At 39.8% G+C, this 27,563-nt stretch overlaps 1 pseudogene; it reads left to right on the top strand.

The window, feature by feature from the left end:
- The first annotated feature begins 5,210 nt into the window (after positions 1 to 5,210).
- On the top strand, positions 5,211 to 16,271 carry LOC116896611 (annotated as a pseudogene).
- Positions 16,272 to 27,563: the final 11,292 nt, after the last annotated feature.

The raw sequence follows: 27,563 nt of genomic DNA, 5'->3' as shown, positions 1-27,563 counted from the left end.
TACTGATAGATCAGCTGAAATTTCTTTGTTATGTGCTATGTTTATTTCCATAGACTCAAGTAATTTTACCCTCATGAAAAGCTTATATATTAAGTGGTGTCTTTAAAACCCAATTTATGCTTATGTCTCTTATCTATGTAGCCAGATGACTTATGTGTAAGTGAGCACTATATTTGAAATATATGTATTTAATTAAAGAATGGTTTTTCTTCTACACCACTAGGATTACTGAGCTCTGAAGAATTTGTACAGAAATTCATGGGCAATACTTCAGTTAAACATTTGAGAGTTGAATAAGTCAGAGCATGAAAAACACTGTAACAAGTACCGTAGTAAAAAATCGTAATGTTCACAGGAAAGAACAATGCTAACCTGCAGACCACAGGACCTTGCACATGCCATTTGCTAGCAGCACAGACATCCTCTCAGTCATCCTTCCTACCATCTTGTCTTTATATGCTTTTCCCATTGTTGAGCTCTGAGCCCTTATTTCATGTCACTTATAGTTAACAATTAAATAATTAAATTATCTTTAATATTATCTTTAATTTTCATCATAACAAAACTCTTTGGAGACATGATTTTTTTCAATTCTGATGAATTTTAAGCTCAAGAGTAGCCACAGTAGAATATATATATATATATATATATATATATATATATATATATATATATATATGAGTGACAATGATACCGTGCCACTTTGAAAACCACCAAGAAATAAGCTTGAGTCCTTACCAGCACTAAACTGCCAGAAAACATACCAACACCTAACGATAAAAGTAGTGCAAATGATCTCCACAATTATCTCCCTACCTTAGGAAAATTAGACCAAGTTAGACCAAGGGCAGTGACCCAGGTCTATCCGCTCTTTTCCAAGCAATACTCAAGCCATCTGCTACCTCTCTCCCTTTGCACCCTGCTCTCAATTAGATATGAAACTAGTGCCTAGATAGTTTCACTATCTTTTTTCAGCCCTCAGGGCACCAACCCCGTGTGTGGTAACCAATCACATTCTACCTTACCTACAGAGTCATGGCTCCCCTTTTAAAAAGGCACAGATTCAAAGACAAAATTAAAGAATATGAAAATTGAGATAGACCCATCCATAAGTATGTAAAGAATTTCTGATCCAACACACTAGTTTTATAAGAACACCAAAGTCTATTTGAAGGAACTACTACAAGATCTCAAATTATCAACCAGTGTGGTCCATAGCACTGAGGGTCATCATTGCCACTATTCTTTCAAAGTGAATAACCAGAAATGCTGAGATAAAAGTATGGCATGATATATAGCCAACCCCATTGTGCTGGATGAAAATCCATATTATACTTTCTAAACAAACTTCACTAACTTTAATGTATAAATTCTATGCATTACACATGACTAACAGGAAATAGAGAAACAGATGGAATTAGGGAACCTGGTGCAGGAGTGGCTAAGACTTCTGAAGATGCGATTCAGCAGATTCCCATTTACAGATGAGTTGCACCTCATAAAACAAAGATTGATGAAGAATAATAATAGCAGTGGCAACTAACATTTATGACATGTGTAATGCTTCACTCTAAAAACTTTACACACAAAAATTCTAGAAATGTGGCAACACTATCTTATCCGAAATAAATCTTTAAATGCAGAATCAGTCCCAGATGCTGAGAGAGAGAGACAGAGAGACAGAGAGAGAGACAGAGAGAGACAGAGACAGAGACACATGCAGGCACACACATAGAGACACACACAGAGAGACAAAGAGAGAAGCCAAGGTGATTAAAAGCAAAGAGGAGCAAAGAGGGTGTTCTGGCTTTCTTTTCTGTAACCTGATGCCCCTGTTGCATTCTATGCCATGGTGAAATCTGCAATTCATAGCATGTTTAATACTTGTGTATGGATTCCTGAGGAGAAATACTACTATTCCTCCTCAGAATGGAGGGCAACTGAGTCACTGAGTACTTATCTAAGTCTCCTGTATTGGCTATATAGAATAGGAGGTCAAGATCGGATTATTATATTATAGGAGGCCATTTCTGGTCATTGGTGCTGTTCACTTTCTCTTTTACATCAAACCTAGTTGTATAGTTCCCACCTCCTCTCCTCACTGTGATACTTGCTTTTGTTTTTGTTTTTGTTTTGGGGTTTTTTTCGTTTGTTTGGTTGGTTGGTTAGTTGATTTTCCTTTATACTTTTCATCTTGTGCAATTTTCATTAAATCTTATTTCCCCAGACAAATATTTATTCTTGGTTTGTTTCATAATTAACATATTCTTCTTGAAGAACAGATCTAGTTTTGATTAACCTCTATAGGCTACATAAACTCAAGCAAAAGCAAACAAATGTGAACTAAGTTGAAGTAATGTTGCATTAAATTAACTTCAATTATGAAATAAAGTTTTTTTTCTAATATAGAAGAATCAAAGGCATGAGCAGTTGCTTTTAAGGACGCAGGGATTAGTGCTGACCCCACTGATACCCTTAAATGTTGGTCTGTGTTCTTTTGGTTCATGGCTATCCCAATAAAATAATTCAGAGGATGGATATAACACATTCTTTGGGCTTCTGAAAATTAAGAGAAAGGGTAATTTTTTAACAAAACAGCAACAAACACAAATATTAGTCAGGAATGTTGACAATAAGCATTTTAAATTAAGAAATTAGATGGAGGGAAGAAATTAAATGGTGTAGGAATTTCTACCCATAGATTGCAGAGCTATAAAACAGCATCTCTCACTTGCACCCCTCTGCAAATAATTCTGTGTGTAAATGTATTTTTGGCACAAATGGCTGTGTCCTAAGATTCTTGATTATAATTATAATAATGGGCTTCTGAAAGCCTGCAAGTGGTTCTGGGAATGATAATAAGGGCTGAGAAAAGACATGTTGTTTATACGGTGAGTGTTTGTGGAATATTCAATGAGAGTAGAAGAAAAGCTCATGTTATACTTTCCATAAACTCCAAAATATACAATTACACCCAAGCAGACCCTCCCCTTATCCCTGTCTTTAGCACACACAGTGGTATCCCATTGTCCCTCACGTAAGAAATTTTGAATGATGGGGAAACAGAAGTTCCTTCCTGCTTTTTCTGGGAAGACTTATTCACACCCTGTAACTACCCTAGCTTTCTTTTCAGATATAGCCCTTTGTCTATAGGAGGCCAGATTATGTCCACATGCCTTCTCTTGTGTCTAGTTAATCTCTAGCAAGTTATTCCTAGCCTCAAGCCACTGTCTTTATACTATTCCATAGAACTGATGCTTGATTTCTTTTCTGATATCCTACAATCCTGGAATTGATCCTTTAAAGGCAACCAGATGTTCCCCTTTTCATTTATAACCATCTTGGGATCATAGAGCCTGGTAATCCTTCTTATGAATTGTTTTGTTCTGATTTTGAGATAGACATACAGAATATAAAATTCAATATTTCCATCATTTGGAATGCAGCACAATCACCCTGCTACCACCACTCCCCGCTACCTGAAATTTCTTCAAAGGAAACTTAAACCTAGAAAGTAGTCATTTCCCATTGCCTCTCAGTGTAGACCCAATGTTCACTATTTGAATTTTTTTAAACCGTGGCAATGTTTCCTCCTGTCTTACAAATAATAGGCCCTGATTAATGTTTATGAAATTCAATAATTTCCCACTTAATTAATTAATATGGAGATATTAAACTCTAGAATGATTATTATAAAAATTATTTTTATAGACTAAATATGAGCACCACAATAATAATGACTGTCATCTTCTGAGCATTTAATTGTGTCTACATCATGCTGCTGACAAATGTGTTGTCCCATTTGATTCTCCAGAAACACTTAGGGGGATGTGTTATTATTCTTGATTGAAAGGTAGAAGCACTGAGGAGCATAGCTCTTAAGATGGGGCTCCAAGTTTGTCTAGTTCTCAACTCAATGTAAATATTCCAAGTTATAGTGAGTAATACATGTTTTATTACCAAAATTATTCTACAGAGGTTTAGGCTAAGTCTTCTTAACATAGTGTGATTCACAGCTTCTATGCAAATTGCTACCAAACGTTTTGTTGGTACAAGTCATGTGGTCATTTGCCTAGACACATAACTAGACAATAATGTTCCTTCTCTTAGGAAAAGCTTCTATTGTCTATGAAAATGTGCATCCATTCACCCCTACTGGTCGCTTTGTCACCTTGAATATTCACTTACCCAGTCATGTATGATAACTTAGATTTTCCTCAGTAATGGCTGAACTAGTTAACAATAAGACAGATATATGAGAAAACAGTGGTAAAAATGTCAATTTCACCACTGTAAACACTGAACTGGACAGTATGACTTAAACTCAGAGCAAGGGTCAATATGAGTCTTCAGTTATTTCCTTCTCCATCCACATGTAGAGATAGTAAGTGGGAAGTATTTAGCCAGGAAGTGTTACCACTCACCAAATTCTGCAGGGAAGCCACCATCTGGACTCATTCTTAAAGAATAAACTAAAGGCCTCACTCACACCTTGGGTTATGGAAGAATGAGGATCAACGTTGCTGAAACTTTGCATCTTACTTTAAGCTTGGCAATGATTTGGGTAGGCAAGTTTGGTTGCTCCAACTCTACTAAATAGAAACACAAGATCCAGGGAGATAGGATGGATTAGCCAAGATTACTCTACTGAAAAGACTCTGGAATTCATAGAGCCCTCATTCCATGGCACTGGTATTCTGCTGCAAGCTTTGGAGAGTTCAAAGACACTTCAAATACCATTTTCTATACACATTTCACTCTACAGAGAGAAGGACTCCTGTTCACTCCTGTTCATGAATGGCATTCTAACTGATGGAACCCCTAAAAAGAAAGAACTCTAAGCCAGGGTCTTGTACCTGGGGACACCCTGTGACTGTGTCCTCATTCTCACAAGATATGTCTATCAACCTTGGATCTTTTGTCATCCAAATTCTACTCCTAGAGTTGCTGAGCTTTTGTTTGGTGTCTTATTCTCTTCTTCCCACCATTTCTATCTGTGAAAAGCACAAGGCTGCAGAAATGCACTATCAACCTTTACATTCTGAAATAAGCTCTGAACCAACGCCATTGTATGATTAAAGAGCAACCAGTCATTTCTCATACCAGTCTATACTTTCTCACACATGCTTTATGATAAACAAAATGAATGAACAAATGCATATCACTGAACTCTAACACCACTAACTGAATAATTAATAGAGGCATGCACCATGCCAAGCATTTTGAATCCCACAACTCATATCATCTTCTTGCCACCACCACCACCATTATCATCCCGAGATAAGTCTGGGCTTTTGACCCAAGGTCAGAGGCTTGTTCCAAAGAACCTAGAATCTAGTGAGTACCTAAAATTCATCCCACAACATCTGGCATTTAGTAAAGAGCCATTACATTCCAGAAAATGTTATCGAACTCACTGGCAGCCCCATTAGACTGGAGATGAGTATGGTGTTTGGATTTGACATGAGTGCAGAGGAACTTAAAAAATCTGCCCTTATTTCCTCAATTAGTAAATAAAACATCCAAATGCTAGCCCTGTTCTTCATATTAGTGAATGAATAAAAGAGTGTAGTGTATAGTTTCCAGCCTCGGAGTAAATGAGGTTAACACTCCAGGAGAGAATAATTCTGTCTATAGATATAAGTAGAAGTCAGTGCATCCTAGAGTCAGGATGGAAATAGTTCCCAAATTCTGATAGGAATTTGCCTGGAAAACTTGCCCAGAATGAGTATAAAATATTTTTTAACATGCAGTATTGTCTGGTCTGCAAGACCTGCTATGGTGCAACATGTTAATTGGTCAAGGAAGGAACTACATGAGCAAAGATGCAGATGCTGAAATGACAGGGCATCCATTAGGAGATGTGGTGGACAGTGGTCTGAAAAAAGGTTGTGGAAGAAGGGGTTAGGATTGTGGGACCTTGGATCCACAATGGACAGAGAGGCAAAACCAGATTTCTGAACTATGGGAATTCGCAATTGGGTATGTTTAAAATGATGAGTCTCTATTCAGAATACAGATGAATTCTGGGAAGCTTCTGGGAATTCTGGGAAGTATTTGCAATGAGTTTGACAAACATTTGGCATTTAATAAATGTATACTTTAATTATAAATGAATAGGCAAATAAAAGATGTAAAAAAAAAAGAAAGAAAGAAAATAGGATCTTACTGGCATTAGAATGATCTGGCCAGACTTGGACCTAGCTTCTGTGATTTGGATATTTTCTAATTGTGTCCCCTAAGGTTCCTGGGTTAGAAGTTTGTTCCACAGTGTACTGGTTTTGGAGGGGGTAGAACTCTTAGGATGTGTGACGTAGCAGGAATACTCTACACAAAAAATGTTTGTTGTTCTCATGGCAACCTAGCTAATTACCAAGAAAGCAAGCAGTAACAGAAAGATCTAGTTTAGGTAGATCTTCAACTTAACCGGTAGGCTGCTTGTTCTTCTCTTCCCATTCTCTTCTACCATGGTACCTACCACCTAGCATGTTGTATTCTGACAGCTTTCCAGGATGCTAGTGGAAGCTTCCTACCACTTGAATCATGAGCCAAAGAAATCCCTTTTCTTTATAAATCAGCATGAATGCAACCTCCTATAACAACAGAAGATGAACCAGTACCATGTATTAATGCAGAACAAAATTACAAGTCAGCCCTTGTTTCTAGTCTGCCTTCTTCCTGTAAATCCACAATCATGGAAAGATGAGCACATTTCTGATGTCCATGGAAAGTGATAAGAAGCAGGTTAAGAGACAAGAAGAATGGCTCCCTAATTTAAGACATTGAATAACCAGCAGGCTGCACATACAGTGTGATACATGTTGGTGTCACTTTCTTACCCTAGATAGAAACCACACAGGACACCTACATGTGTGTTCTAGATAATATTATAGAACAATTACACCATCAACAGAGACTAAAATAATATGTGAATGGTATGAATCTCAAGGATGTGATTAACCTTTGATCACCTGCCTGTTGGCTCATTTACATTAAGAATCACACATAATGTGGCTTTTAGTGGCAGAACTGAAGCTTCTCCCCTCCTGCATTATGATTTTTGTTACACAAAATTTGACATGAACTTTTAAGTAAGTACAGTCTGATGTTAGCGTTCTTTGTGGTTACAAGTCAGTTTTACCCTTTGGTTCTCCAACTAACAGATTAAACAAAATAAAAATGTAAAGAAAACCAAGCATATACGAAAAAACTGGATTATTAGTCTCTTTAGACTAACTATGCTTAGCCTTAAAATAAAAACTCATTTACTCCTTTCAGCTCCCAAACTCTAGTCTTCATTTCTGAGAACCCAAGAGCCCAATCTGCTAACCAAGTTTCTCACTGTTACCTGTCTATATTCATGTACCCAAGTGCCTTTTTTCCATTTATCCATCCATCCCCAATCCTTCTACACACCCTTATAGACATACTTACATACATGTATATTTCCCTTCATTTTCTGATCTTTTCACCCATCCATATTTCCATCTATCTATACATACATGCATACGTCTTTCCATCCTTTCCTCTGTCCTCCCAAGTCTGCCCATGCATAATGTGTCTTCTAAGTGCTCCATTCTGCTAAGGATAGTGATATTACTATTAGTAACACAGGCAGATTACATGACTGGCTTATATGAGTCATGAATCCTCACTCACTTTTACAATCTCCTGTGTTTTTCTTCCAATGATTTTCAACTGCAGTAGTTTGGTTAACTTTGTTCAAAACTAGAATTGCATATTGGTAGGAATATGGGCCACTTAGTAAGAATAAATTTAAAAGTTGTTTGCCAACCTAGGACTTTTTGTCCCCCTTATTGAGTAGGAATATAAATAGTAAACATTTCAGAGTAACTTGGAGGAAAGAGTTGAGAGACTGATGAAATAATTGGTTATTATCTGTATCAGCAGCAACATCTGAAAATAGATTTCTTGTAGCTTCCTCTCATTAAAATCTCATTGCTTAGCAAAATTTCAACCACTGCCCATATCTCTTAGTATAGGTAGACTGTGTCTTAGCCAAAAGACTTGGGTTCAGAAGTGTTTTGGATTTCACTGTGGTTTATTTTTTTCTTCAAATTTTGGAATATTTGCATATACCTAATGAGATACCTTGAGGATAGGACCCAAGTTTAGACATGAAATTCATTTATGCTCCACATAAACTTTATACACATAGCCTGAAGGTAATTTTATTCAGTATTTTTAGTGCACCTGCATTTTGACTGCAACCTATCACATGAGATCAGGTGTGGAATTCTCTTTTCACTTGTAGTGTCATGTAGGGGCATAAAAACTTACAGATTTCAGTGTTTGGAGTTCATATTTCTGAGTCAAGGATGTTCAGCCTTGTATTAATATTGTGAAGCCTTGCCACCCTGTGAGGCCTTATAGAATCTCACTCCACTGGTCTCTCCAATGCAAGCTCACAACATCCATGTACATTCCTGCTGTTCTAATATTCAGTTGCTTTTCCATCCATCTGGACCACAGAAAGCTATCAGCTATCATAATTCTACCCTTCATGGTAACTTGGAAAGCTGTTAATAAAGGCTGTTCTAGAGCAGTTTGTATCCCATATGGGAACTGTATCAAAGACCATTGTGCTAAGTAGGTGCAGTCATAGAATGCAAATATTAAATAATTCTGGTAAATGGTATGTATTAATTGATCCCTTAAACAATTTATATACTGAAATATCAACCCCATGGTGGCATTAGAAGTTGGGGAATGATACTAATGCATGTGGAGTCTTTATGAAAGGGAGCAGACAACCCCAGAATAAAGATCATCCTCTTAACTGTCAGAAGATACAAAAAGACTCATTTGCAAATTTGAAATTAGATGCTTCACTAATAACAATTAGGAGGACACATTGAAGACATGGACATCCCAGTGAACAGAATTATGAGTAATGCATGCTGTTCAAGCTAGTCTATGATACTGCTGCTTGATACCAGATGAGGCATTCAGGTCTCATTTCTAGTGCTGGGGGACTCTTGTTATACAGCAGAAGAACTATTGTGATCCTTTCTCTAACAACATGGGCAAAGTCTGTCTTCAAGCTGCTCCCTTTGCGTGCCTTGCTCTTCCCTCTCCATTTACATAACCCCTTCAGATCTCAAAACTCAAGCATTTCTTCTTCAGGGAAATATTTCTTAACTATGTTATTCTCCCCATCAGGGGCTCTCATCCTATCAAGTATCTCTTCTTCACAGCTCTTCTCAAAGTGGCAATTTTACATTTATTTATTTGATGATTTTATTAATTTCTATCTCTCTCATCAAATTGTAAACGCTGCAAGAACACAGTACAGATTTTTCATGGATCATCTCATCCTAAGTACACACAATGGTCGAGTTCATTGTAGGCAGTAAATGAAAAAAAAAAGATGTTATGTTTGTTTGTTGGGTGAAAGATGAAATGGATGGAAGGGAAGGATACAATTAATAAAGGAGCCATGGATGGCCAATACATGGGATGCATTCTCTGTGTTTTTAGTGTCTACGTGTATATAGGCTGCTACAATGAATTTGGCTACAATATGAAGTATTAATGCAGAATAACACAGGGTATTATGTCTCCTTTATGCCATTTGCTATAGAAATATATTTAAAGACCATGCTGTGGCCAAATAACCTGACTATTCTTGAATAACCAATGATTGCTAATACCTCCGCTTGTTCCTCTCACCTTATACCTGTATAGACATCTGCAAGAACCCCAGCAGCCACATCTCCCTCTCCAGCGTTCCCCCAAGATTCTCTAAGTCCATGTTTCCTTAAGGGATCCACCTCCCTCAGATACTGCAGCCCTTGTATAACTGGTACTGCCTCCTCTGTTAATATGGTTGCTTTCACCTCTCCATGAATCAGACGTAGAGAACACAATGCCTTCTGAAAGCCTGGGGACACCTCTGGGGCCCTGCAGTTCAATGAAGCTCATTATGGAAATCAGCTAAATGCTGAAGAGCTAGATAAGTGGGGACTGTTTACCAGCCCTTCCACTGGAGACTCACAGACTGTGTTAATGGGAGCTCATTTGCGGCCTCCCTCGGTCACTCAACCCTCTTTATCTGCTGCTGTGACTAATCTGCAGGAAGAGAGGTTTATGTCTGCATGAAAGAGCTCTCTAAAGGAACTGGGATGATTGGTAAAGGACGGTAGAAATGGGAAGAACAGAGGGGTGCACAGTCCTGGGACCCAGAGCCAGCCAGGCCCAGTGGCATAAGAAGATGCTTCTTTTTCCCTTCCAAAATAATAGATACTTGGGCCGGAAGAAAAGAGAAAAAAAAAATGATAGTGACATTCAACTTGTCAACCAACCAGGAAGAAAGCACTATATACTTTATGTAGTGTTTGGTTCAAGCATCCTAACTTTTGGAACATGTGAGTGCTTGCTACTATCCTCATTTAAAGCTGAGGAAACAGCCTAAGGTTATAGAGTGACCTGCTCAGGTTATTATTGCTAAATCCTTTCCTCTGCCCAACACAATGCATTTTCTGCTTCACCAAAGCTGCATTAGTGGGTGTTATTAGAATACCACTAATGAACTTCGAGTTATCCTTAAGCTTCATGAACTTGCATGTGCCCACAGGGGCACCCACCACACTGAGGAAATAAATTGAATGTTTTTATAGCCTTCAAGTGGAGTGAAATCTTCCAGAAGTTTAAAACACAAAAATCACTACTGATACTGACTCTCTAAGGACATAGATTGCTCACTGGTGTTCCAGAGAAGTCCTTAGTTAAGGTACTTTCATCCACTAACACATTTTTTTCACAGAAGAAAGTTTTAGACTGAATATGAGCCTTCTTCTCTCTTAACTCTGTGTCTACATACTCACAGGCATCAGAACCAACTTTTTAGCCCAGTACTCATAGGTAGGATTCCTTCAGCTCTGTGCATAGCAAAACAAACCTTCCTATGACAGGCTCATGGCCAACAGCCAGATCTCAGAGCCCAGGTCTCTTCTGTAGGCTCAGGGTTATGGATGGAAAAAGTGTTATGTTGTGGTTGTTTAAATACATATTTTTATTGTTTCTATTATCTGGGCTGTACTGGCTGGTTTTGTGTGTCAACTTGACAAAAGCTGGAGTTATCACAGAGAAAGAGGTCTCCCTTGAGAAAATGCTTCCATGAGATGCAGCTATACGGCATTTTTTTAATTAGCGAACAAAGTGGAAAGGGCCATTGTTGGTAGTGCCATGCCTGGGCTGGTAGTCCTGGGTTGTATTAGAAAGCAAGCTGAGTAAGTAAGGGAAAACAAACCAGTAAGCAACACCCCTTCATGGCCTCTGTATCAGCTCCTGCCTCCAAATTCCTGCCCTGTATGAGTTTCTGTTCTGACTTCCTTTGGTGATGAACAGCAATGTGGAAGTATAAACTGAATAAACCCTTTCCTCCCCAACTGCTTCCTGGTCATGATGTTTTGCGCAGGAATACAAACCCTAACTAAGGCATGGGCATTATTATATTCATTTATACCTTTAAAAACAATTGAAATAAATAATATTGATGTACTGAGTTTTGTTGGTGCCCATTAGATTTTATTTCCCAAGTAAACACCTCAATTGCTTTGCTATAAGAAGATTGCCAAGGAGGTTAAAAGACTCTTTATAAGGCTCGAAGTGAGACTTAACTACCAGGAGAAGCCCAAGTGAGACACGAGAACGGAGTTTGATGCAAAGGCAAGAGGTTTATTTTCTGATGAGTCGGGGTCAACCTTCAATCACCCCCTCGTGGCGAGCAACTGGAAGGAGACCTAGAATGGTTTTAACAAGCAGTTTTTATACTTTTAGGAGTACAGGTTGCATCATCAGGGTTACAGTTTAAAGTTATTAGCTAAGCACATTGACCTTTGAATCTATTGGCTAGCAAGCATATGACATGCATTCGAACTCTATCTGGGACCAGAGGGTCAGGTGACTATCAGTCAGAACATTCTGTGGGTTTTCAAGAATGTCCCTGTTCCTACTGAGAACTGTGGGTGGAGAATGGAACTTGGCCTAACTTTGACCAGAGTCAGTAATCTAGTACTTGATCTAATCTTGACCTGAGGCGGTGGGTGTGAAGCTGGAAAAAGCCATTAGGGTCCTTCACAGGAACTCCATAACCTGCCTATTTTCTACCAGGCCAAACCTCTTAATAGCTTTTATACTTCAATAAGAACTAGGGTCCTTCACCTTACCTTGTTCATACTCACAACTCCACTAAGTCCATGTACACAAAAAATGGATGCCTCTTAGATAACTTTAGAGTACAAAGTCAACCCCTTCCTTTCAGTACATGAAATTTAGAGTGTAAACCTTGGGTGAGACAGGCATATGTCTGAATCCTGGCTGTTTTAGAATTCCTTGCAGAAGTCTCTTATCTGAGTCCTCCCTTCTTATCTATAAAACAGAAACAGAACTGATAGTAGCTATTGTGCTAATCAGATAGTGTGATTTGCAGACTATAAAAATAATGCAGGCATGTGTTCAAATGACCCTATTGCCCTGCTTGAATTTGAATGAAAGAGAGAACAATGGGGGAAGCTGGGTTTACAAGAGAATCCAAAACCTCCTCATGATCTGTGAGCACCCCAGTGTTTGAAACCATAAAATTCCAACTTAATGATTATAAAACCTTAAACAACCTCTCTGGGCTTCATTTAGTGACACATTTATAAGGGAAAGTAATATTGTCACGTGTATAAAAGATGGATCAGGATGAAGTCTATTCAAAGCACATATACATGGTGTACAGCTACTTGTGTGGGACAAAAATAATAACTATTATTAATGAGTATGAGACCAAAACAAAGAGAATGGCATATAGAAAATCTCCTGACATAGAAGCAGCAAGGCCGAAACAAGTGCATATTCCCAGGCTGATTCTAGTGGATGCCACTTCTATAATAGCACTATGTCCAAATAGCTGATCAGAAGTTACCTAATGAAGGACAAATCTGTCTCCATCATGGTGGGGAATACATTGAAAAAGTCATTCTGGAACAAAGAGAATAAGTGGCAGCTGCTTACTTCATATTGACAGGAAGCTTTCAAATATAGTCCTCAAGATCCTCCCCTATGACCCTATGGCTGCCTTCTCCACCCTATGTCTCTCAAAGGTTTCACAGACTCCCAAAACAGTGACAACAGCTGGAAAACAAATGTCCAGAAAATATGGGCTTCTGGGAGATATCTCACATTCAAACCATAAACCACACCATGCTACTTCTGCAATCCCAGGGACTGGAATTGTTGTGACACCTCCAGATCTACATCTTGAGTTTGATAACACAAGGTGACTTCAGGGAGCCTCAGAAAGGCATACCTTTCCTCCATTCTTCCCATCAGATAAGCCTCCCTTGCCCTATCAAGACTGATGAACTAAGCCACAACCAGAACAGAGAGAATGATCAGGTAGCTGTGTCTATGTGGGTGAGTGGGCTGTGTGTCTTGCTCTGGGCTGGTTAAAATGCTTCTTACAGGGCCCTTTATAGCACTCCCGCATTTCCTCGAATAATCTTGCTCATTATGATGCTGGCCGACTTTTCAAGCCAGCTCATTTTTCTTCCCTTTGTCTCAAATTCCAATACCCTGCCCTTTTCACAAGATTTCGGAGAGCAGTTCACAGCGCCCATTTTGTGCGGAAGGGGAGGGGGTAGAAGTGTCCCCAGAGGGTGAACAGAATCTCAGCCTCAGTTTAAAAAAAAAAATAGAAAGAAAGAGCTTTGTCTGCTAAATCTTCCCATTCTGAAATCAAATGTTGTTTAAAATTCAGGACAAATTCTCAGCTCTCTTGCAGACAGATTCCACACAAGCACAGGCAAGAGGGTAGAAAGAGGTGAGAGCAGATTTGTGAGGTGCCTTAGCATTCCTCACTAAGGGGTGATTGAATGCACACCTACTGTGTGCCAAATGCTGTGCTAAGCTTCTTGGGTGGCTTGGCAAGCAAAATAGAAATTCTCTTCCCTGAAGATTGTAGTGAAGAAAATATATCTGTCCAAGTCACCACCCACGTTCATAATTATAATCTGTGCACCTGTTTCACAGGGAAAGAGTAAGGGTGTATGATGCACATAACAAGAACCTGACTGAGTGAGCCTCAGAAGAGAGTCACTAAGGAGGTGGTATTAGTTCTGGGGCTAAACAATGATCAACAGAATGTGTTAGATAAAAGCAAGTGAAAAGCATTCTAGAAAGATGTCTCTGGCACCAGAGGTATCACCAATATTTAAAGAGTTGGAAGGATGCCAGTATTCCTAGATCCCAAGGAAACGGGGATGGTTGGCTATGAGGGAGGAAGGATGTACTTTTTGGTGGAGATATCAAATGCATTTGTACAAATAATAAGCTTGTTTTGCTTTACCTTAGAACAGGTGTGAGGCAGAGTTTGAACATAAAGATCATGTGCAAGGGAGGATTTCAGTTTACAAAAGCTATTCTTGCCATGCATTTAAGAATATGTGTCTAAGAAGGTCTAGGTTTCAAGGGAGACTGTGATGACAGTGGGAGAGACATGGCTGACTTTAAGAAATAGCCTAATAATACCTAAAGTTGGCCTATAAAAGCAGGCACAAATTCTCATCTACCCTTTATGTCTATACATATTTTATTCGCAGCCATAGAGACACTAGAATTTTGGCCACTGATTTGGTGCGTTTTAGGGGTTGACCTGATATAACCTGGTAACACCTTAGAAAAAGAAATTTAAATTCAAACTTTCCTATATCCGATTGGCATGGGGCCATATCTGTGAGATATTCTGTGGATGTTTGATGTGGGAGGCTCCTACCCACTGTGGGTCCACTGTGGGTCAGTGAGTCTAGGATAAATAAGAAAGCCAGCTGACCAGGAGCCAGGATGCAAATAAGCCAATACGTGGCCTCTATGTTTTTTTAAAGTAACAGAAAAGTATGATAGAACAGCCATGTGTTATTTTTGGCTAATAAAACAATAACGAATATTGTACAAGGAGATTTGATCATTTCCATGCATGTAGCTTGCTCCTCCTGTTGTGACACGAGGTGGTGACCACTTGAAGAATGTAAGGGTGTCAGGCTTAAACATATTTTCCATGACTCTTCAGCTAATATTCTGCAAACTTCCAGATAGCCAATGTTAGCTTCCTGTATCCATCAAACACAAGCTGACTAGAGATGCATATGTGAACACAGTGAGGAACTAAACCTAGACCTTTCCAGTCACAGCCAATAGGACTGTAATTTAAATAAAATAGGTGTCATATGAAGACATTATACTTTGCAGAGCTGGTTTGGCTAATAAGTTCAACTATGTCAATTTTCTCTCAATTGATATTCAGTGACAGTTGGGACCTTAAGGGTACTGTTTATCAGCACTGTATCTCTAAGGTCTAGAACAATACCAGAAAAATAGAAAAGAGACATTGAACATGTTTTGAATATTTACATAGATAATTTGCTGAATGGACTATTATGTATCTGTTTTTTCCCTAGGAAAGATGTTTCTGTCTCCTACCCAGCAGTTGAGGAGTTGTGATGGGTTGTATTTGCTTGGTCCAGGGAGTGGCAATGTGAGACATGTGGCCTTGTTGGAGTAGGTGTGGCCTTGTGGGTTTGGGTTTTAATACCCTTGTCCTTGCTGCCTGGGGGCAAGTATTCTGCTAGCAGCCTTCAGATGAAGATATAGAACTCTCAGCTCTTCCTGTACTATGTCTGCCTGGCAGCTGCCATGTTCCCACCTTGATGATACTGGATTGAATCTCTGAACCTGTAAGCCAATGCTGTTCTTATAAGAGTTGTTGCCCTCTCTATCTTCTCTACCCTGGGAGCAGCATCCTGCCTTGGCCCCTCATCCCTGAAAACATATGCCTGCACCAGGTTTGTCCCTCCCTGCTCCCTGATCAGGAGCACCTCTCAGCTGCTGAGTCATCAGCTGTCTGCAGTGGAGTTAAGGGACCACAGATGCCAACAGATGACGGTCTCAGCAGCTTGGTGGTTCTGTGGCCTCTGAATTTACTTATCCCTAGCTGCAGCTTCCAAACCAGTGCCATTTCAAGGGACATCATCAGCACAGCTGCCAAGTTCATTGGAGCTAGGGCTGCTACAGTTGGGGTGGATAACTCTGGGGCAGGGATTGAGGGATTGGAACTGTTTTTAGGAGTCTTATCACTGGCTATGCCAGGAACCCTTCTCTGAAGCAAAAATTCTTCTCCTATATGATTCTGGGCTTTGCCCTCTCAGAGGCCATGGGGCTCTTTAGCCTAATGGTGGGTGGCCTTTCTCATCCTTTTTGCCAAGTGAAGCAGCTGTCTCCACTTTCCCCTTCCATAGTTCTTTCGTGTCTCTTCTGCCCCATTTTTTTTTTCTTTTCCTGTACCTTCCTAAGAAGTCTGGGGAAAGTGTTTGGTTCAGAGTTTGGCAGAGAGAAGACAAATAAATACTGTATTAATAATAAAAAATAATAATTGCCTTGATCATGGTGTCTATTCACAGCAGTAAAACCCTAAGACAGAAGTTGCTTCCAGTAGTGGGGTATTGATATGATAGGTCTGACCATGGTTTTGTTTGGAACAATGTGGACTTTGGAACTTTGGATTTGGAAAGCACTAGAATGCTTTTAGTGGGGCTTAATGGCCTATCCTAGAAGGAATATAGAAGACTCTGTTGCTATGAGTGACTTGAACTGTGTTGACCTGGCCCAAGAGGTTTCAGTGGAGAAGAATTTCGGTATGTAGTCTAGAGACTGTTTTTGTGGTATTTTGGTGAAGAATGTGGCTAACTTTTGCCCTTGTCTGCAACATCTGCCTGAGTATAAGGTGAAGAGAGTCAGATTAGTTGCACTGACAAAGGAAGTCTCAGAAACACCAATCATAGACTTTGTTTATTAGTTAAGTCTCATGAGGAACGTTTTAAACAAGCATAGCAAGCTGAGAAAGGAAAATTATAAAGTATATGGTTAGAGTATTAAATGGACCAGGAAGTGAAATGGAGTAGAATCTTGTGATCAAGGATATTAAATTGAATGAAGGGAGTGGGACTGTATGCTAAGACCCTACCCAGCTAAGGTTAGATCCAGGAAAGGTGGTGTCCACCATTAATCTCAGTTGATAAAGTCAAACAGACCTCTGAGCTCAACAGAGGCCAGCATGAGGCAGTACGTTCTAGGTGAAGAAAAACTTAAATCCAGGCATGGTGGTACACATTTTTAATCCCAGCAGACAGGCATTGAGCTCAACATCAATCCACAGAGCAAGATCCAGGACAGTCACACTGAGGCAGTGAAGGAGCTGAAAAAGAGCAAGCTAGTGATAATGTAATAGAACAAGGGAGCCATGTTCTAGCTCCTGCAAGCAGCAGAACTCGGCAGCCTCAACCATGTGGCTCTGGCTTTAGAGTGAAAAATAGAAGGAACTACTGGGACAATTGATGCTGGTTAGATGGAGCTAAGAAATTAGAGGTGGTTAAGAAGAGACCAGCATCACTGAGGTGAAATCTTCTGGGAAGTGTTTTCTGAGAGTACAAAGAAGCTGTGTTCCAGAGATAGCCGTGGAGGAACCCCATGCTGCAGCATTACTTGGTAATGTGTAAGAGTCACCTAGGTGTTACTGGTTTTGAAGGTATGAAACGATCATAAAGAGAAGCTGTGACTTGGCACTGTTTGAGGTCATTAGTGAAGGTACAGCCTCAGTTGTAGTTGATAGCCCAGAACTGAAGGGGTTATAAAGAGGATTTCAGGCTTGGCACCGTAAAGAGAGCCTATTAGAGGCTACTGTTGAAGCCTAGTTGTATCAGAAGACCCCAGTGTATTGGAGATGCCAGTACCATGAAATGATCACCAAGAATAGCAGTGGCAATGGAGTAGATCAACCTGGGCTTCGAGTGCAGGGCAGAGCTGGAGAAGTGACACCAGCCCTTTGGAGGAGCCGGAAGATCATGTGTGGATCAATACATTGAAACAAGAAGCTATAAATTGAAGATGCCTAGGACAGCATAAGATGTTCGATATGCCTGATACACAGGCTATCTGCTGAGGAAAGCTGATAACAGGGAGTGGCACCAGCCAGGAGGAAGAAGTTTTTTTTGTAGTCAACAAAGATAAAATGGAGTTGAAAATCTGAAGACAGTTTTGACATCAGCTATAGAGATGCAAATTTTGGAGGTTGCCCAGCTGTGGGAATTACAGTTAAATGATTGGATGAATCTAAGAAGAGACTTAGAACTTTTCACTTTTAACATTGTTGAGATTGCTATGGGTACTTTTGAAGTTGGACTAATGTGTTTTGCATTATGCTATGCTTAGATATGACCACCATAAACTCATATGTTTGGACAAGCCTATGGGGGGACAGGGTCTGGATTGTGATGGTTTGTATATGCTTGGCTCAGTGAGTGGCAATGTTGAGAGGTGTGGCCTTGTTGGAGAAGATGTGGCCTTGTGGGTTTGGGCTTTAATACCCTTGTCCTTGCTGCCTGGGAGCAAGTATTCTGCTAGCAACCTTCAGGTGAAGATGTAGAACTCTCAGCTCTTCCTGTACTATGTCTACCTGGATGCTGCTATATTCCCACCTTGATGATACTGACTAAACCTCTGAACCTGTAAACCAGCCTCAATTAAATGTTCTTATAAGAGTTGCCTTGTTCATGGTTTCTGTTCACAGCAGTAAAACCCTTACTAAGACAGAGGTAGACTTTTATAAATAGAAACTAAATTTATATTTAACTGTGAAGGATACAGTGAAGAACATTGAAATCAAAGGTGTAAATTGTGTAATTCCTACCTTGAAGGTATTCACCACATGCTCCTAGATGGACACAGCTGAGAATAATAGCCACTCTGGTTTTTCAGGAATATTGGCGGAGGAGAGTGATTTACATTCTGCCTAGGGCAGGACACCAGATACAGGTAAGTGCCAGCAAAAGTTTTTCAAAAATGTTGATTCCAGAAGAGATAACAAGAATTCAATAAATTAACTAATATAGGAATATCATTATAGGTTATAAGTGATAGAGGAGGAAGATGAAGAAAAATGATCTGCCCAGGAATTCTCTATGGCAAAAGTAAGAAAGAGGCCATGAGAGAAGTGTCCAGTGTTCATGGGAAAATGGTAGACAATGAAGGTTGCAAAAAGAGATCATGACCACCCAAAAGCCCGCTTGCCACCCATCTCTAGAAGACTTAAGTTAATATCATCTCTACCAAACAATATAGTCCTAAATGGAGGTAGGATCCAGGTTTTATTACTTCCATACTATTTTTGGAGTACTTAAACTAAAAGAATTTATTCATTCCAAGCACCAATATTTTCCTCTATTACTGAAAACATAAGGAAAGATAGAAAAATTTCCTATGCACTGATCATTTATCATATAGAAGGGCATCGTTCAAATAGGCCAATGCATATAAGATGTGCAGTTCTAGTCACAGGTTTAAGTGGCATTCTTTCTGACTACCAATCACTGATATTTGTTCCAGCAACACAGCCTGAATTTAAACCCTACCTTCTCTGATTTCCTGCTTTGCATCTTTGAGCAAGAAACTGAATGACTCTACATTTTTCTCCTTAACTCTAAAATGGAAAAGCTATTTCATTGGATGGTTGAAACAGTGAAAGAATACAAAGTTTGTAAAGTGTTTAACTCCTAGAGTGAGATATTACTCTTCACCTAGAGTTGATTCTCTCAAGAAACTCCACATTACAAATAAGAAAGATGAGGTTGAGTTTGATGACATAACACACTTGAAATAATATATGTAATAAGTGGTAAAACTAAGACTTAACCTGGGAAGTCCTATTCCCCTGGTTTGAACTCCTAACCAGCATCCAAGATTCCTTCAAAATACCTTCAGCAGCTCAGCGCATCATTGCTTCTGACCAAAAGTTACAGTAAAACTACAGAGTAAAGAATAGCTTTCCTGGGTAAAGAAAAAAAAACTTTCAAATCCCCAGAGAGGTCAAAGTGAATACATTTCACTGATATACAATCATACCACATTTCCATGTTGGCTTTATGAGGGGAAGTGGTAAACTTCTATGATTTCAAAGTGGTAAATGGTAACGATGAGGTAGTAAACTTTGTGGGAGAGTGACTGCTTGCAATCCTGTCTGGAACAGGAATAAAGAAAGGTGTAAACAAATAATAAATATCGAAGGAAGGCAATTTTTGGAGGGGGAGATGTGGCCAAGAAAAGAGCACCATCTCCCCTCCCAGCTCCACCATCAGACTGCTGTGTCACTGAAGCAGGACACATAAACTCACATTTCCTAGTAGTTTAAAAAACACGATCTACAATTGCTATATTTTTTTATAAAGAAATGAACTACTATGAATAATTATTCCAAGACTGTTTCATCTTGACTACCTGTTATAATTAATTTTTGTTAACTTGACCTAAGCTAGAGTTATCAGAGAAGAAACTGCAACTGAGGAAGTGTCCTCAAAACACTGGCCTGTGGACCAGCCCACATTTAATTTTCTTGCTGAATGATTGATGTGAGAGGTTCCAGATCATTGTCATAGTGCCATCCCTGCACAGGCAGTCCTGGGGTATAATTAGAAAACAGTTTGAGCTTGCCATGAATAGTAATCCAGCAAACAGCATTCCTCCACATCTCTGCTTAAATTCCTGCCTCCAGTTCCTGCCCTGACCTCCTAAAATGTTGGGCTGTGGTGTGGCTGGTATAAGCTGAAACAAACCATTTCTTTCCCAGTTTATTTTGGTCATGGTGTTTTCGGTGTTTTAATATAGCAATAGAAACCATAACTAAAACAAAAACTAAGACACAACCACCATACCTGTTAGGAAGTTGCTAAGATTGCAACAGCCTTCGAAAGAATCTTTTCAACTCAGACTCTGATGCCGAAGGATGGAATGTACCATCAAAAACAGCCTATCCTCAGGTACTGAGCCTGAGAGAATTAGAAAACACATGCAGAAAAGTCCATGGATCAAGACAAAAGATGAGCTGTACCTCATTATTGGTTGGTGTGTTTGTAAGAATGCATACATGCGTGTGCATGGTTCTTTGTATATAGGTATGTGAATGTGCGTGTGCATGTAGACATTTGTACTCATGTGTAGGCTGAAGAACAGACTTGGTTGTTCTTTCTCAAGCATCACCCACCTTTTCTTTGAGAAAAGATCTCTCATTGGCTAGCTGGAAGGTAAGCTCAAGGAAACTGCCTGTCTTTGCCTCCACAGTGCTGGGATTAAAGGCACACACATCCATGTCTGGCATTTTGCATGGGTTACAGAAATAGAACTGAATTTATTATGCTTCCAAGGTAAAGCACTGTACTGATTGAGCTAGGATCCCAACTCAAAGTTGTAACATTTAAGAACACAAAACATGATAGGTAGATAAAATAGTGGAAGAGACCTACCTGAAAGCTCAAATGAGCTCTACCCCAGATTTCTGGCCTTCTATCAGGCAAACAGAACAAAACAAACTGACATTTCTAAACCAGACACATGCCTTATTATCTCATTACCCCAAGTCTGAAGTGTATCACTAAGACATCAAAGTTTTTGATGCCTTGAATCTTTCTTAGAGACTATTGTTGGCCCTCTGGTGTAGGAAACATGACTTGGATTGCAATCCCAAGCTATGCCTGTTGGCAGCCAGTACAGCCCTCGCTGATGAAATAATGACTCAGATGTCTGCTTGGCTCTTAGGGCCTGGTTGCAGAGGAAATCCTGGAAAGAAGTATTTCCAGACATGCCTACCATCTGCTGGACTTGAAAGTGAGGTACTTGCTGTGGTTCTACATGACATCTAATCATCAAGTCAATCTGGAATTTGATCACCTTGAAAATTTTTCCTTGAGGCTATTTCTTTTCCTTGACTATGGTCCAAGAAACCCCCTGAACTTGGCACTAACTCAGAAGAATATGGACCTCTCTACCAGAAACACTTTATCTCTTGCCATGCCTCGGCTCCATAATTTGATAGAATCATTCTTTAATATAGTTGCATTTTTTTACCCCACAAATGATTGAGAACAAGAGAACACATTCCTATGAGAAATGGGGCTTTTCACTCAAGCAAACAGAAATCTGAAAGGTGATTTGATTAGAGTAGTAACTTAGTCTGGTGAATGGAGCAATGAATTTTAAGTCAGAGCCCTGGATTCCTGTGTAACGTATCAAGTGTCTCTGAGTCTCCCTCATAATCCATCTCACTAGAATCCTGGGTGGCTCAATAGGATAATGGGCATGAAGTGCTCAGAAAACTCCAAAGTGCCAGTTTATATGTAAATGATGACTCTCTTTCAGGATGTGAAGTGTGTTTAAAGAGAAGGGTGCCACTGATCAATTATTCCCTTTACTCATACAGGATTGACAAGGCTCCTAAATTCCGCACTCTGTGTACCTTGACAGCTTAGACTGCATTTCTTTACAAGCTATAATAATCTTAGAGCAATTCTGCCTGTGTGGAAAGTAGGGCTAGTTCCCAGGGGATTGGGTGCTGGTGAATGTTCAAACATCAGTCAGAGCTCCTGCATAGATAATGGGAAATGTAAAAATAAGAAAAAGCTCATGTGATATGAGTCATACAAATATTTTGAAGATGGATGCTCTCTTTTCTTTGAGAGAAGGGGGAATAATGATTAACTTGTTCCTATTATTCCCTGAGGTACAATGTGTGATCAGTTTATTTGGTTAATAAATAATTTCAGCTGGAATGGTCATTCATTGAATAAAATACTTGCTACATACACATGAGGACTTGAGTTTGAATCCTCGGAATCAACATTAAAGAGCTGGCCATGGCATCACACTTGTATCCCTAGCTCTATCAGGCAGAGACACAGAGATCGCAGGGGTTAGACGGCCATCTAGTCTAACCAAAATAGTAATCACCATATTCAGTGAAACACACTTCCTCAAAAATGGGTGGAGGGTATTTAAATTATTTAATATGACATGTGTGCTGCCCTGGCATATATGCTCATAAAACACACAAGTGGGGGCACACACACATACAAACACAACGATAAAATGCTTCATTAGTTAAAAAAAATGCCCTAATTGTATAATAAATATTCTAATTCTGTCACACTTCTAAAGGTATTCTCAACCCCTTTTTAACATTAAAAATAATACTATTGTATGTGTGATATGTGCAAGGTATTTGCTACGGCAAGTATGTGTAGAGGCCAGAGGACAAGCTTGTTTGCTTGGGTCTCTCTTTCTAACTTTACATGAGTTCCCAGGATCAAACTCCAGTTGGCCAACAGGCTTTCAGGTAAAGTGCTCACTGAGTGTTTCCAACTTCTGACAGACACTTCTAATCCCACACCACTAAGAAGGGTTAGTTTGTTTTTCCCTAGCTCTAATATTGATCAGTAAAGAATGTGGAGAGACTGTAGTATCACTTTTTTTTCCTCCATTTTTATTAAATTGGATATTTCTTATTTACATTACAATTGTTATTCCCTTTCCCAGTTTCAAGGTCAACATCCCCAACCCTCCACCTCCCTTCTTTGTGGTGTTCCTCCCCATCCTCTCCCATTACCGCCTCCCCCAACAATCCTTTTCACTGGGGTTCAGTCTTGGCAGGACCAAGGGCTTCCCCTTCCAACTGGTGCCCTTACTATGTTATTCATTGCTACCTATGCAGTTGGAGCCCAGAGTCAGCCCCTGTATAGTCTTTGGGTAGTGGCTTAGTCCCTGGAAGCTCTGGTTGGTTGGCATTGTTGTTCATATGGGGTCTCCAGCCCCTTCAAGCTCTTTCAGCCCTTTCTCTGATTCCTTCAACAGGGGTCCTGTTCTCAGTTCAGTGGTTTGCTGCTGGCATTCGTCTATGTATTTGTCATATTCTGTCTGTGTCTCTCAGGAGAGATCTACATCTGGTTCCTGTACTTCTTTGCTTCATCCATCTTATCCAGTTTGGTGGCTGTATATGTATGGGCCACATGTGGGGCAGGCTCTGAATGGGTGTTCCTTCAGCCTCTGTTCTAAACTTTGCCTCCCTATTCTCTCCCAAGGATATTCTTGCTCCCCTTTTAAAGAAGGAGTGAAACATCCACATTTTGGTCATCCTTCTTGAGTTTCATGTGTTCTGTACATTTAAGGTAATTTGAGCATTTGGGCTAATATCCACGCCCTCTTTCAGTGCACAGATGAGGGTTTCAACTGTCCCCAGCAAGGGTAATAAATTGTCTCTGTTTGGTTGTTGCCTCTGGGCAAGAATGTTCCATGAAGTAATTGTAAGTGGTTTCAGCTTGCAAGGAAATGTTATGTTCTCTTTGTTCTCTCTGTAGAAGTCAGGAAATGCATCATTTTCTCACCATCTGCCTTTTATCAATTCCTTTATTCTTCCTCTTCCACCTCAGGTTGCATACCTTTGGTCAAATCACCTACTCTCTCAAAAATATAACTACCTTAGAATAGCTAGAGGGCTGTGAGGACCAAGGAGACAGGACTTAAGAGATGACTGACTTACTTCATATCTGGCATATGTGACAAGCATACATACTGTGGAGTGGTAGTTGTGGTTTCTTCCATCTGCTGCTGACGGCAGGGCCATAAGGAGATTAAGAAAAAAAAATAAATGCATATAAAAAACACTTCATTCCCTGCCTGCACTCAGTGAATGTTCCACAAGTGGGAGCTATTATTAGTACAGATGAGGCATGTATGTTACAAAATGTTGATAAGGAGAACATGACAGAGAATACAAGGATTCTCAAGCTACCTCAAAGGAGAGACCTGAGGGAACCTTCAGTCAGTTTTCCTCATCTCTCTCATAAGAGGCCACTCAAACCTCCATTCCCAGTCTCTAAGAGCACAACCAACACATGAGCTGGGAGCTATATGTTTAGCAAGTACCAAGAAAAAAAATCTACAAATCTCTAGAGCAAATACCTTCCTAGGTGGGACATATCTCCAGACAACTATGGCCAGTGCTATGAAGCAAGGACTAAGAAAATAGAAAGCATAAAAATAAAAAATTAGGTTGATAATGGCAGTCTTTTTTTCTAGAGATCCCACATTCTTGGACTCTTGAGGTTGTCATTCATCAGGTTGGGAAAATTAAACTCACAAAGCTGAGTATTTGGGGCTTGTTAATATTGTACTATTTTTCACTGATGTTTTGTGCATACACACACACACACACACACACACACACACACACAAATAAAAGCAATTGAAGACATACACACTTACAAAAGACCTGGAGTGATTCACACAGCATCGTGGACCATCCATTCCTGTTGAATACTAGAGAGCTCTCTCGACCTTGGTTTAGCACAGTACGAGAGACCAGGGATTTCAGCACCAAAGGTATATTCGGCTAAGAGCTACTGTTCCCAAAGCAGGAAATGGAGATTTTCAAATCTTTGGATTACACAGTAATTTAAACATGAGACTTGTTTTGGAAAAGGAAAATGCAGCATGATATATCAAAGTAAGTGGTAGGATTCGGAAATGAAAGAGAAGCTGGAAGCTCAGAGAAAACCCAAGAGAAAAAGAGACTACAGTCCTTGGAAGGGGTCTGGAGGGAAAGTGTCTTCAGAAGCATGGCAACATGGGAAACACCACCATTCTTGCACATCTCTCAAAGGATCCCACATGCCTTGTCACTCAACATCCCCGGGTGTTTTGCATGGCACCAGAGGTGGGGAAATGTGTCCTTGGGTTCATTGCATCCCGTTAATCTAAAAGGAGCTTGTAAACTGAGGAGTTTATATCAAATCTTGGGGTGTAGGAGGTCAAGATGGGGCAAAGACCCATTATCAGCAGAAATTAGTCATCAGGTGTCGCAGAAACTACAGGGCTGTCTCTGTGTAACCACTGGGGGCTGCATAGTCACAAAAGAGTCTCCTGCAGGAGGACCTAATTCAGGAGTGCCTGAGAGACCAAGAATTGCTAGTGCAAATAATGCCAACCAATCAGGAACTGCTGATTAGAAGAGATGCTTTCTTGGAACCAATGGAGGCACTGCTGAATGTATTTTCATACTACTTGCAGCAGTGCTCAGATGAGCTTGCTGCAGGATTTCTCACCTGTTTCTGGATTCTGTGTTGTTGACCCTGTGCCAACTCATCCCCAACCCCCAAGGGCAGGTAAGATACGGCACAGGCAACAATGAGGGATGATGGTGCAGATCATCAAGGAAATAGAGCTGTCTGGAGAAAACCCACCAAGAGGAAGAACACAAATTCAAGTTATAGCATAAACAAAGAGCAAGGGAACTGGCTTCAGGGCTTAGGTTCTTATGATTATAGCAATCTTGAGCTCAATCATATTCAAAGTGCTTGGTAAACATTAATTTACACAGACCATCCAACACCCTGATAAAGTTCACTTCCTGGGACTAAGCTTCATTTCTCGTAAAAAGTAAACAGGGATACTATCCTGGTTACACTAATATGCAAGACCATAAACTGAGTCTGCTGCTACTGACACCAGCCCCATCTAGATAGGTCCTGTCCTGCCTCTGCTGTCTTCCTTCTCTTTTAGCTATTGATGATCAGAGGAGCAATGTGGCCTAAGCTGTAAGAAGGGATGGTTTCACACAAAGGTCAAAAGATCCATATGACACATTAATTTTCTGCACATTATCTTTTCATTCTGACACTTGTAAAGTAGTATGCATATAGGATGCTGATTTGTCATTGCTGTTGGAACAAGTTAAGATCTCTTTAAAATGACTGTTAGCAAAGTCATTTTTTGGACCATACGTATTTTATGGACTATATGTATTGTACGGGTCTTGCTTCATATCTGTCTCCTAACGTCCTGTGTTCCTGAAAGGTATGTGTGTATGTGTGTGTTGTGCCTTATAAGTATACTACTGTACTGTATGTTTTAGAGGAGTTGCTTTAGTGTGCACATGAGTAATCTGCATATATATATATATATATATATATATATTTGTTTTTCTGTGCTGTAACATAATAGCTTAAGAGAGGAAAGACTTAACTTGGCTCATGGTTTCAGGGAATATTAGTCTATCTTGACATAGAAGGCATATTGGGAGAGCCTAATCTGTGACAGGAGGAACTTGCAGGATGTCTTATTTTATATCAATGGACCAGGAAGCAAAAAACAGGACCAGAAATAGGGATAGCATATAATTCTTAAATCCCCATTCCTTAATGGTTTTCATCTACCAACTAGTTGTCAAGTCAAAAACAGGCTAGTCCATGTCCTCTCAAAAGAGTGATACCAGCTGGATACTGAGTGTTCAAGTACATGCTCCTGTGAAGAATATTTTACATTCAAACAATAGCATGCACCTACATATATGCATCTCTATATATCCTGTATGATGTATGTATGTCTGTGATTTATTTTGTGCATATGGAATACACACAGGTAAGAAATATGTGAGCAAGCTATATGGGTGTTATATGAGTTTTATATATGCCCAGCTACTGCATGAACTGGCAATGCCAGATATGTTCCAAGTGCCTTTGATATATCTGTGTCTCAGGTGGAAAGTTAAGTGTGTGTGTGTGTGTGTGTGTGTGTGTGTGTGTGTGTGTGTGTGTGTATGTGTGTGTGTTTCTCTGAGGTGTCTAGGTAGACTATATTCTGCCCAAGTATATATTATACTTGTTTACCCTATGTCCTGTATGCTA

This window comes from Rattus rattus, chromosome 1 (genome assembly GCF_011064425.1).
Source record: "Rattus rattus isolate New Zealand chromosome 1, Rrattus_CSIRO_v1, whole genome shotgun sequence".
In the NCBI taxonomy this organism is placed as follows: Eukaryota; Metazoa; Chordata; class Mammalia; order Rodentia; family Muridae; genus Rattus; species Rattus rattus.
The sequence above is the reverse complement of the archived record's forward strand: the minus strand, read 5'-3'. Positions and strand labels throughout refer to the sequence as shown.